At 41.9% G+C, this 13,997-nt stretch overlaps 1 protein-coding gene across 1 annotated transcript in view; it reads left to right on the forward strand.

The window, feature by feature from the left end:
• The first annotated feature begins 1,900 nt into the window (after positions 1-1,900).
• LOC120941248 (carbonic anhydrase 1-like) overlaps positions 1,901-13,997 on the forward strand; it is a 45,351-nt gene continuing 33,254 nt past the window's right edge. Inside the window, 1 exon segment of the mRNA XM_040354561.1 lies at positions 1,901-1,960. The gene's annotated coding sequence lies outside the window, so the exon portion shown is untranslated.

The following is a 13,997-nucleotide window of genomic DNA, read 5'->3' on the forward strand; positions in this document are numbered from 1 at the left end:
CCAATCCAGTGGTACCATTCCAGTTATTCTACTACCACTAATAACCCTAGACCATTCAGAGTACAAATCATTTACCACTACTCTCTGAATTCTGTATTTTAGCCAGTTTTCTATCCATTTACAAGCTTTTAAAATCTTTAATGTAATCATACAGTATAGTTAGCCTCTATGTGAATTATTGATTGGTTATGATCAGACTTCAGCCTACCAAACACTGAGGTGTAACCAAAAACGGGTTTCACTGCTGTCTACATAAGAATTATGGGCGGTAATAACCCTTGTATTAGTAGAGGTGGTCAATGGCAAAAGTTCCATCATCGTTGAACAATACTTTGAGGTTGCCAGTAAAAGATAGAATTGCGTTTAAAGCACTCTGTCTGATACATAAGTGCATCCATGGGAAGGCCCCCCAATATCTATGCAAAAAAATAAAAGCTCACAACCCCAATCGCGTTCTGCGATCCACCAACCAAAATCTGCTCCAGATACCCAAAGTCCAAAGGAGAGCGAAGATTTGCGCTCCAAGGTCCCAGACTATGGAATGCTTTACCAACCAGCATTCGGTTGGAGGAGAATCACTTGACCTTTAGAAGAAAGATCAAAACTCATCTCTTTTGATATCAAAAGAGACAGGAACAACGAGCGCCCAGAGGCGATTTAGTTCGCATGTGCTGCGCTATATAAGTTCTTCACTCACTCACTCACTTGAAAGACAATTCACATAAAGCTTGCAATTTGTAGTTAGAATTTCTTTTGATCTGTGTCTCGCAGAATGTACAACTAACAGGAGAGTATATGAAAAAAGGCTAAAGCCCTGTACACACGATCGGATATCTGATGGAATCTAATCTGATGGATTTTTTCGTCCTATATCCGATGAAGCTGACTTTCATCAGTCTTGCCTACACACCATCGGTCAAAAATCTGACCATGCCAAAACGCTGTGACTTGTAACACTACGACGTGCTAAGAAAAATTAAATCGGTAGTAAACCCGCTGTCTTTTTTTTTTTAAACCTGAAAAGCAAAAGCCATAATGAGCCACCGCATAATAGCTCATTATGAAATACTTACCTAGGAACAAGGTGAGAGGAACTTACCTGGTCCACGCCGAGGGAGATGTGATCTTTCCTCGGCGTGTCTTCCGGGTATCGCCGTTCCAGTGCTGTGATTGGCTGGAGCGGAGATGTTGTCACTCCCGCGTATGCGCGTGGGAGACTTCTCCCCGGCAAGGTCCGTTGGCTGCCAGGCCTTTAGCCGAGGATCTCCGCTGCGTATGCGCCGCTGCAGTCAGCGGCACATTGCGGGGGGAATATCTCCTAAACCTTACAGGTTTAGGAGATATTCGTTATACCTACAGGTAATCCTTATTATAGGCTTACTTGTAGGTTATACTACCACTTTAAGTTCAATGCTTCCGAGCATGCCTCGACTTGATTCTGAGCATGCGTGGATTTTTGACCGATGGACTTCCACGCAGACGATCGTTTTTTTCTATCGTTTTTTTATCCATAGGAAAATTTTAAAACACGTTCTATTTTTTTCACCAATGAAAAACAAACCGATGGGGCCCACACACAATAGGTTTGTACAATGAAAACGGTCCGTTTTCATCAGACAAACCGATCGTGTGTACAGGGCTTAACTGTAATAACACCATTGTAGAAGTTTTCAGGGAGTTTGAGCAGGTAGTGTGATTTACAGATTTTTCTGATCTTAGGTGTATTTATAACATTCCTCCTGTTGAAATCTCATACCCAATGCTAAATAAACAGGTTTTCAAAAACATGCTTATCAAATGAGAGTTTTACTACCGTTTAGAATTCTGATACATGCATCCTACAAGAATCCACCCCTTTACATTAAGAGGCTTGGCTTGTCAAACCAGTCTGACTATACCAAGAATTAATGACCATATATTCATAACAGAGGAGGCAGCGGAGAGATCGGGACACCAGTATGTGAGTATAACAGATAAATACAATATATGATGAGAGCCGGAAGAATGCCTTGACTGAGAGCTTAATGATAATGGTCCTTGCTGATTGATGACTAATTAGATTTTGACATTGGGCACTGCAGAAAAGTTGAAAGCTTTTTGGTCCTAGTCTGTAATTTGTAATGGGATTACATATACCTAGCTGTAATGAAACATGAATGAAGCAGCAATGCAGTACTGGACCCGGGCCAGTTATACATTGCGGCTTTTTGCTAATGAATTTCAGATTTCACATGATCGAGCAGGCAAGACCTGTAACATTTAACTATAATTTTTTTTTATATAATTAGTCCTGTATAAAATGTTATGTCGTTATACATGCTATAGACCAGAATAAAATACCTGTTGATACTGTTGAGATACTGCTGTAGAATATGCTGTCTACCTGTACTAAGAGAAATATGGGAGCTTCCATTTCTGACTTCCTTCTAAAAATGCTGGTGGTCTTTGGTTTCAATAGTTCCTGAGTCACTGGGCTGGAATAAGCATGCAGTTTAGAAAGTCAATGTAAGAAGTGGTTTGCATCTTTTTTTTGGGGTTTCATCTAAAATATTTCCTAAAATGCCCCCCTTCCCCATTACAACAGTCTACAACGACCAATTCAAATGTAATGCCCCGTACACACCATCACTTTATGTGATGAAAAAAATGACGTTTTTAAAAACGTCACTTTAATTGACCGTGTGTGGGGGAAAACGTCGGTTTATGTCTTCTAAAAAATGACCCAAAAAAATTGAAGCATGCTTCAATTTTATGTGTCGTTTTTCAAAACGTCAACTTTTACTTCACAGAAATTGACCGTGTGTAGTAAAAAACGTTGTTTAAAACGACGTTTTTTCACCCGCGCATGCCCAGAAGCTACTTACGAAGCGAGCTTCAATGGAAAAAGTGGTGAGAACGTAACCTCGCTTTGCTAGAACATTGTGAGAAAAACGATGGTGTGTAGGCAACTTCGTCTTTGAAAATTGAAGTTTCAAAAACGTCATTTTTTACTTCACAGAAAATGTCGTTTTTTTTCATCACATAAAGTGATGGTGTGTACGGGGCATAAGGCTTAGTTCACACTGGTGCTAGAGCGGTAAAATCAGATGGTTGACCTGTGTTTTTGGTAGCTGGAGGTTTGAGTTGATATTGCCACAGCCACAATGCTTTCATTCATGGCAATTTAAACTTGGCATGTTGAGTCTGACAGGTGGCACCGCCTGTCAGACTTTTCCATTGAAGTCAATGGGACCGTGACCCAACTGTGTGCCAAAGTGGCTAATGCAGTTGCAGCATGGTAGTTCCATGTAAAATCCCCATTGGGATAGAAAAGATTCCCCTTGGGAATCAGGAAAAAAAAAACAGGCAAGACCACAGCTATCAACAGTTGTCTGAAAAGCTATCCACCGCAAATAGCTTTTCAGAGGATGATAAAGTCTGCTGTCTATGCAAAGAAATCCTTAAAGTTTATGAGTGCTTCTTTCATCAATTTTCCATGTCCCTATTTCAAACTTCTAAAGATGGGCATATGAATGGTTTAGGTTACAGATTTTTCGTCATACGACACCCCGAGTGACGTCGTATGACGAAACGCGTAGGCGTCAGATCGCTAACGCCAACACGCTGTCCATGATTGTGCTCGCAGATAGATCACAGCGGCTAGAGATGATTGGGATACATTTTTATGCTTGAAATCCCTAGTGTTAGGTTTGACATTTGCAAAATGTGAGTGCAAATTTTCAAAATGTTTTAAATAAAAGTGTTTTACAAGCGGTATAACACTATTGGAGTATTTTTCTTCCCTCCTGTGTGTGTGTGTGTGTGTGTATATGTATACGGTATATATATATATATATATATATATATATATATATATATATATATATATATATATATATATATCACGGTATGATTCATTGGAGATGACCTGGTGTACTTGCTAAATGAATACCTCTGATTTGAGTATTGATTGCAAAAAGGCGCAACTGCTGCTTTATAATTTGAACAGCTATTGGATCTGGTGAGTCAGTTTGGTATGGCTGGTGGAGGATCACACACTTGTTTTGGGTGTAACTGTCACAGTTTTTATCAGTATACAAGTCTTCACTGTACGGCACTGTTTGAAGAACTGTTCTCATATAAAGTTTTTCTTTTTTATTGATGTTTCACATTTTTTTTGATTATGATTATGCATCTTACATTTTTTGTAATATATCTATGAACTTATTTTTTCACAAATAATACTATTTGTTTGAATTTACATGTTGTTGATTCACAAGCACGTTGCACTTTGATGTTTTGTATATACATCAAATGTGTGTGTATTTTTAATTGGGTATAGAACATATGTTTTGAATGATTTTCCTGAGCATTAGATATATATACTGTATAGATATTTTATCAATTGGATCAGCACTGTTTTACCACAATCTTTTATATTATTTATATTACATTTCCTAAAGGGTTACATGACCAAAATCCCAAGATTTGGATTGGGTGGCTTGTAAGGCCGGGTACACACGAACAAACATGTATGGTGAAAGCGGTCCGTCTGTACTGACGACCGTACATGTCCGAGCGGGCAGGATTCCAGCGGACGGTTTTAAAACACGTCCAGGAATATTTGTCTGCTGGGAAAAGGCCCGGCGGGCAAATGTTTGCTGGAATTCGGCCCGCTCGCGCCTACACACGACCGAACATGTCTGCTGAAACTGGCCCGCGGACCAGTTTCAGCAGACATGTTTGGTCGTGAGTATGGGGCCTTAGTGTTCACAATAAATGCCCAAATCTCTGTGTCTAAAAACACTGTTATGGTTGGCTTGGATGATTGGACGTGTTCCTCTGTTCACTTGCGGCATCAATTGTTTGTTTACATCATTAGAGATTTGACCAATTAACATTCCAACACACTTCTACTTTTAATATGCACTTAAGCTACAATTATATTTGGACTACAGGTGATGTTCAGTTTAAACAAAAGACTTGGCAACTGGTTGAACTGGGTACCAGCACTGAATAAAAAATGAAAGGGCAAGCTGGAAATTTACACTTTTATTATCTGTTCTGTATTCTAAATGCAGAGATAGACCAACACTCGACTACCCAGCCTAAGGGGAGAAAATCTGACTGTCACGGTATATACATTTTGGGGAAAACTAAAGATTTTTTTTAGCCTCTCCTTCTGATATGATAATAAATATTTAAATATTTGATTATGAACATTGGATTCCTTAGATGCACACATTTACAAAGGTGGGCATCATGGTTAATTGGGAAGACACAGGTTTTTCCTTTTTTATACTTTTCCTCTTAGCATTTTAACTTCAGTACTTGTTAATAGAACTGTCACAGGAACAGGTAAACAAATACAGTGGAACCTCGGATTACGAGCATAATACGTTCCAAGAGAATGCTTGTAATCCAAAGCACTCGCATATCAAAGCAAGTTTCCCCATAGAAGTCAATAGAAACAAAGATAATTTGTTCCGCATTGACTTCTATGGCATGCAATACCCCATGTGGCCAGAGGTGGGGGGGCCCCAGAGAGCCTCGCAAATACTCGGGACAGCTCGGCTGATCTCGGAAACCCTCATAAACACTCGGGAACTGAGTATTTTCGAGTGATTTCGAGTATTTCCAAGAGGCTCTGAATGGCTCCAAACCATTCTGAGTGTCACCGGCGCCCCCGCACCTCTGGCCAAATGCGGTACTGCACACCCCATTAGCTTGAATTCTGCTAGTTTTGCAAGACAACACTCGCAAACCGAGTCAGGATTTTAAAAAAAAAGTTGATTGTCTTTCAAAACTCTCCTTAACCGCGTTACTTGTAAACCAAGGTTACACTGTATTCCATTTAGGTGGATCCAAAATAATTTCTAACACTTATTAAAACCAAACTCCTGTTGAATATACAAGACTACTATACGTACTAATTGAGTATATTACATTAAAATATATATATTTTTTAAATGCCCATTGTGTGAGTACTTGAATTTGACCTATTTTTCAGATTCTTCTAATCCACCTTACAGCAGAGCTCTGATTGGCAAAGGGACGGGGGGAGCAACATATTGAGCCAATCAGCTGTGCTGCAGTCCTCATGTGTTAACAAGGGACATTCTGATAAAATCACACACACAAATTAATTAAATTAAAATAAATAAAAATAAAATAAAAGGATAAAAAGGCACAGTGAAAGTGAAAGAGATAAGTTCATGAACCATTTGCCTACTGGGCACTTTCACCCCCTTCCTGCCCAGGCCAATATTCAGTGTTCAGTGCTGTTAAACTTTGAATGGCAATTGCAGGAACTCTGTACCAATGTAAAAATGTTATAATTTTTTCATACAAATAGAACTTTCTTTTGGTGGCATTTAATCACCACTGGGTGTTTTTTTTTTTTTTTTTGCTAAACCTAAAAAAAGAAAACGTTTTTTTCATGGTTTGTTATAAAATTTTGCAAGTAGGTAATTTTTCTCCTTCATTGTACTGATGGGCATCGATGAGGTGGCACTGGTGGGCACTGATGAGGCTGCACTGATAGGTGGCTTTAATGATCACTGATAGGTGGCGCTGATAGGCAGCACTGATGGGCACTGGTAGGCAGAATTGATAGGTGACACTGATGGGGAGGCAATGATGGGCACTGAATGCCAGCACTGTTTGGCAGCACTGGTGAGCACTGTTGGGACTGCACTGATAATGAGGACACTGATAATCAGTGCCCTGATTGTTAGTGTAGATATCCCTTTCACAAAAGTCAGTTATCAACTCTCCTCTCCTCCTGCTGTCAGGGTGAGGAAAGGAATGCCAATAACTGGCTTATGTTTCCATTGTGATCAGCTGTCATTGGACACAGTGTATCACATGGTAAAGGGCTGCTATGATTGGCTCTTTACCCCAATCTTTGATCAGCTGTGTCCTAAGGGGCAGGGGGCACACGGGCAGCAAGATCACAGGAGGACATCCACGTATGCTCTCTCGGCAATGTAAACCAGCGCTGAATCCATCATTTGGCTATAGCATGGGTGGAAACTGGTTAATCTGCTCTTTCTCTTTTTACCATCCATTCACAGGCTGGGAGAGGGACAAGACCTGTAAGTGTTCCTTAAAGCGGTAGTTCACCCGCAAAAAAATGTTTTAAGATTAGATTGATGCTCATTTTGTCTAGGGGAATCGGGTCGTTTTTTTAAAATCAAAGCCGTACTTACTGTTTTAGAGATACATCTTCTCCGCCGCTTCCGGGTATGGGCTGCGGGACTGGGCGTTCCTTCTTGATTAAAGTGACAAGTGCTTTTGCGCTAAAATGGATCCTAAATGAGTGAATCCACCAAAAATATATAGTGCAGCAAAACCTAATTATGTTTACATGACATAAAACAGGAATATAAATAAATGGTGATTCTGCGCAACATATCACACTAATGGAATAGTGATATCACATAAGCAAGATAAATGTAAGAGCTGACAAAAATCAGCATATATTATTAAATGCAAAGAGAATAGTGAGTCCAAATATAAATATATATATATACTCAAATAGTGAATAGTGAGTCCAAAATTCATAAGGCGAATGTGCAAAAATATATAAAGAATATTGTGCAAAAAAACTGGAATGGAAGTTCAATCCCAATAGTAAACACAAATCAGCTGTCAGGGCAGATATTCTGAATGCACTGGATGAAGGTGAGCACCAGCTCTATGGTGTGAGTGCACGGCCGTGCGATAGAAGATAAACCAGATCCCTGGCTGAGCTCCCGGGACTCTTACCTCTCAGCCCTCCTAAATGGGCATTGATGTACAGGTCACTCGCAGCCTTCTATGGGTGGTCCCTGATGTTTCCTCTCTTGATCTGATGGATCCTTCCTTAATTGGGACAGATCCTCCAATTCCTACGCGTTACGACACGTGTCTTCGTCTGGGGAAACTGACGAAGACACGTGGTGTCGTAACGCGTAGGAATTGGAGGACGTACACCCGGAGTGACGTAAGCTGGCGATTCAAACGCCGCTTGTTTGTTTCCTCGTTGCACTTTTATTTTTCTTTTAATGTAAGTGCAGGTTTTTCCTCAATAAACATATTTTACCTGCACCAAACGTTACCTCACTATGGGAGTCCCCTCTCTCTCTCTCTTATAACCCACATCATCCATCTGGTTTTGAGGAGCATCTGTCCCAATTAAGGAAGGATCCATCAGATCAAGAGAGGAAACATCAGGGACCACCCATAGAAGGCTGCGAGTGACCTGTACATCAATGCCCATTTAGGAGGGCTGAGAGGTAAGAGTCCCGGGAGCTCAGCCAGGGATCTGGTTTATCTTCTATCGCACGGCCGTGCACTCACACCATAGAGCTGGTGCTCACCTTCATCCAGTGCATTCAGAATATCTGCCCTGACAGCTGATTTGTGTTTACTATTGGGATTGAACTTCCATTCCAGTTTTTTTGCACAATATTCTTTATATATTTTTGCACATTCGCCTTATGAATTTTGGACTCACTATTCACTATTTGAGTATATATATATATTTATATTTGGACTCACTATTCTCTTTGCATTTAATAATATATGCTGATTATTTGTCAGCTCTTACATTTATCTTGCTTATGTGATATCACTATTCCATTAGTGTGATATGTTGCGCAGAATCACCATTTATTTATGTTCCTTCTTGATTGACAGGCTTCCGACGGTCGCATCTATCGCGTCACGAGTAGCCGAAAGAAGCCGAACGTCGGTGCGGCTCTATACGGCGCCTGCGCACCGACGTTCGGCTACTTTCGGAAAATCGTGACGCGATGGATGCGACCGTTGGAAGCCTGTCGGAAGCCTGTCAATCAAGAAGGAACGCCCAGTCCTGCAGCCCATACCCGGAAGCGGCGGAGAAGATGTATCTCTAAAACAGTAAGTACGGCTTTGATTTAAAAAAAACGACCCGATTCCCCTTGACAAAACAAGCATGAATCTAATCTTAAAAATTTTCATTTCCGGGTGAACCTCCACTTTAAGTACAGCAGAACAAAATAAGGTTTTATGCCCTGCCATACAGAGCTGTGTAAATTTCATTTTGGGCCTGAAGATTTCTGAAAGCAAACACTCTAGAGAATAAAATAGTGGTAATTCCAATTTTTTTTATGTCACATGGTATTAGCACAACAGTTTAGAAAACTGTCAGTAAAAAATCATCTGAAAGTAATTTTAAGGCAAACAAACACAATAAACTATATTTTTGTGATAAAATTTACTGTACTGGTGACCCCACAATAGGGATAAGACTTTTTCACGGAAAGGGAGTTTATTAAGATACACTCATGGCCACTCATTAAAATTAGAAGACAGGAGGTTTAACCTTAAACTACTAAGGCCTAGTACACACGAGAGGATTTATCCGCGGATACGGTCCAACGGACCGTTTCCGCGGATAAATCCTCTCGAGGATTTCCATGGATTTGGATCCGATGGAGTGTACTCACCATAGGATCGAAATCCGCGCCGAAATCCCCTCGCGATGACGTGTCGCGACGTCGCCGCGATGATGACGTGGCGACGTGCTCGACGCTGTCATAAAAGGAATTCCACGCATGCGTCGAATCATTACGACGCATGCAGGGGATCCATTCAGACGGATTGATCCGGTGAGTCTGTACAGACCAGCGGATCAATCCGTTGGGATGGATTCAAGCGGATAGATTTGAAAGCATGTCTTCAAATTTTTATCCGCTTGAAATCCATCCCAGGGGATAAAAATCCGCGGAGACAGATCCGCTGGATTGTACACACCAGGGGATCTATCCGCTGGAGCCGGTCCACGGATCAATTCCAGCGGATGGATCCTCTCGTGTGTACGGGGCCTTAGAGGGTTATTTACTGTAAGAGCGGCAAGGATGTGGAATTCCCTTCCACAGGCGGTGGTTTCAGTGGGGAGCATCGATGGTTTCAAGAAACTATTAGATAAGCACCTGAACGACCACAACATACAGGGAAATACAATGTAATACTGACAAATAATCACACACATAGGTTGGACTTGATGGACTTGTGTGTTTTTTCAACCTCACCTACTATGTATCTTTGTAATATAAAAGATGAGGTTGCATCGAGTAAGTAGATACCCAACATGTCAAACCTTAAAATTGCATGAGCTGGTGAAAAGGCAACACACTTTGGTATCCTATCTTTTCCATAGGCCTTGCTTTAAAAGCCCCTACAGGTCATCAGTTTAGAGTTAAACATAAATAATAGGCCTACAATTGCTGATCCCACTCCTACATGTGCAGTGATAACATGTGTACCACAATCAATGTTTTTGTGTGTAGGCTCCCCTGATGCGTGCTTTTAGGTTCGTATGTGTGTGTATGTGGAGGTGGGGGAGGGCTCAAAGTTTTTTGGTGGGTAATTATAAGTGCTTGGGTGGAAGTCACCTATGTGATGCATTTTTGGTGACAGGTTCTCTTTAAAATACCCTTGATGCCTCATCTGCCCTTCAATCAGGCTGATGGAAAGCAGATTGTGTTCCATCAGCTTGTTCCCCTGCCATACTAGCTGGAGAAAATGACACTGGGATCCAGAAGTGACATTTAACACATTGATTCAGGTGAGAGGAAAGGGGGGGGGGGACAGCAAATGGACGTTCACTGGGCTGCCTACCCTCAATCTGGCAGCCCCCGCCATGCTGGTCCCGGGTCCGCTGATGTTACTGGATTATGTGGAAGCTGCATAGCCCACCTGGCAGTCGGCTTGTCAGATATACACACACTTCCGGCAGCTGCAGCCGCTAGGTGTGTGTGTGAAACTCGCTGCTGCTACCAAAGTAGTTTCTATGATGGTGGCAGCGAAAGAGATAATGGAAGCTGAAAAACAAAAGACTTACTGGCTGGATCACCAGGTAATAAATAAAAGTAGTAAACCACATAAAAAAATAGGCACCAGGCAGTTTGCATTGCATACTAGCGCATTATGGCAGACTTACATGAAAACAAAGCCCTCCAGTCACCGCTGAAAGCGCTTCCAACTTCACCCGGTCTTCTTGGGTTTGCAGTCTTTGGCGATATGAATGTTCCCAGGCGGCGATGACGTCCCTCCTGTCCATGTGTGTGGGAGTCGCTGTTTACGGCACGGTATGTTGTTTCTTCAGAGTGCATGCACTGATGATGTCACCGGCTGCATCTAAAGTAAATCTCTCCTAAACGGCGCACACTTAGGATATATTTACTGTACCTATAGGTATGCCTTATTATAGGCTTACTTATAGGTAAACATCATACATGGGAGTTTACACCCACTTTAAGTTACATAGACCACAGTGTTAATACTGTCGACAGACTGTATTATTTATATACATTATATTGCCAAAATTATAGGGAAGACGCACATGAACTTTAAAGTGGAGTTCCAGCTTTTTTTTTTATGTTTATTGAAAGTCAGCAGCTACAAAAAGTGTAGCTGCTGGCTTTTCATAAACATACACTTACCTGTTCCACAATCCAGCAACGTGCCGCTGGGAGCTTCGTTCTGGTCCCCCCCGTCACTGCCGGTGCCTCCACTGCAACTGTGGGCACCCAGCTGTGACAGCTTCATGGCTGGGCACTCACTGCGCATGCGCGAATGGCGCAGCGCTCCCTGATTGGACAGGCGATCGCCTGGGACCTGTCACGTGCCCCAGGTGATCGCCTACAGGGAGGGGCCGCTAAAAGGCGATATGACGTATCGCCTTAGTGGTCCCTGGGCAGAAGGAGGAAGTGGGACAGGAAGTCCCACTCCTCCTGAAGACCCCACTCCCCCCCCAAGAAAATTACATGCCAAACGTGGCAAGTAAGGGGGCGAGGAGTGGATTAAGCGGAAGTTCCACTTTTGGGTGGAACTCCGCTTTAATGGCATCCCAGTCTTATAGTATTGGGACACCTGCCTTTACACGCACATGAACTTTAATGACATCCCAGTCTTAGTCTGTAGGGTTCAATATTAGAGTTGGCCCACCCTTTGCAGCTATAACAGCTTCAACTCTTCTGGGCTGTCCACAAGGTTTAGGAGTGTGTCTATGGGAATGTTTGACCATTCTTTCAGAAGCGCATTTGTGAGGTCAGGTCAGTCTCTGCTCTAATTCAAAGGTGTTCTATCGGACAGGCCAGTCAAGTTCCTTCACCCCAAACTCGCTCATCCATGTCTTTATGAACCTTGCTTTGTGCACTGGTGCGCAGTCATGTTGGAACAGGAAGGAGCCATCCGCCAATTGTTCCCAAAAAGTTGAAAGCATGAAATTGTCCAAAATGTCTTGGTATGCTGATGCATTAGGAGTTCCCTTTACTGGAACTAAGGGGCCAAGCCCAACCCCTGAAAAACAACCCACACCATAATTCCCTCTCCACCAAATGATTTGGACCAGTGCACAAAGCAAGGTCCCTAAAGACGTGGATGAGCGAGTTTGGGGTGGAGGAACTTGACTGGCCTATACAGAGTCCTGACTTCAAACCAATAGAATACCTTGGGGATCAATTAGAATGGAGGCTGTGAGCCAAGCCTTCCCATCCAACATCATTGCCTGACCTCACAAATGCACTTCTGCACTTCTGGAAGAATGGTCAAACATTCCCATAGACACACTCCTATACCTTGTGGACAGCCTTCCCAGAAGAGTTGAAGCTGTTATTGCTACAAAGGGTGGGCCAACTCAATACTGAAGGGTACTAAGACTGGGATGCCATCAGGGCTGGACTGGGACAAAAATTTGGCCCTGGACTTCATCCAGACTGGCCCACTTTAATTCAATAAAATGCTGTCCCCACCCCCCCCCCCCAAAATAACGCCCACCAAAAGGCCCCTACATCCATTATTGTATATCATGAGAGGGTGAGAGAGAGAGGGGGTGAGTGTAAGAAAAAGAGAGTGAGTGTAAAAGAGAGGGGGTGAGTGTAGGACCCCTTTTTACACTGAGGCGTTTTTTAGGCGCTTTTGGGCTAAAAATAGCGCCTGTAAAGCGACTGAAAAACGCTTCCGCTGCAGTCCCAGTGTGAAAGCCTGAGTGCTTTCACACTGGGGCGCTGCCAGGGTGTTACAAAAAAGTCCTCCAAGCAGCATCTCTGTTTTTAAAAAACGGCCCACTGAGCCATCGGCCCACCGGGAAACTCCCTGTAGTCCCTATGGCCAGTCCATCCCTGGGTGCCATTAAAGATCATGTGTGTGTAAATGTAGGTTTCCCAATACTTTTGGCAATATAGTGTATTGGGTTTCTGATTTTACCCATAGTGTCCCTTTAAATTCAACAGCAGCTCACATATACCAACACAACTTCAAAAGAAAACAACCTGATTTTTATTTTTTGGCAATATTTTACTGACTGAAGAGGATTTAAAACTCTTAACTCGTGCCACTGCCTTCTATAACCTCAGTGCTAGGAAGGTCATATTTGTGCCAAGCAATGTCCAGCACGGATTACTAGCTTAGTTAACTTGAATGTAAATTTAGTTCAGTTAAATTTCTTCTACAGACTATTGCAGTCTTACAGTCAACATTGTAAAACATGAAATGTATTAATGTTTAAAGATTAAAAGATGGCTAGGAGAAATGTTTTTTAAGTTTATGTAGCTCTTTCTGAGCATGGTACCTTATTTATATGTTGTACAATATATTATGTATGGTGATGTGCTAGACCACTACATCTTTTAATCTTTAAAAATTAATAAATTTCATGTTTTACGATACCCTGTGTACAAGAGTTCACCCTTAAAGTTCCGTAATACCCGGGGGGTACTTTTCCTTTTTTGGTTTTCTATATACAAATATTGGGAAGTTGGCAACGAAAATTGGGGATTTCTTATGCCATGTACACACGACCATTTTTCAGGTTGTAAAAAATGACGTTTTTTTTTAATGTCATTAAAAACGATCGTGAGTGGGCTCTAGAGCATTTTTCATGATGTAAAAAATGGCCATTAAAAATTTAGAACATGCTCTAATTTTTCAAGTTTTTAACGTTGTCGTTTTTAACGTTGTAAAAAATGGTCGTGTGTGGGCTTTAACGA

Source organism: Rana temporaria, chromosome 5 (genome assembly GCF_905171775.1).
Source record: "Rana temporaria chromosome 5, aRanTem1.1, whole genome shotgun sequence".
Taxonomy (NCBI): Eukaryota; Metazoa; Chordata; class Amphibia; order Anura; family Ranidae; genus Rana; species Rana temporaria.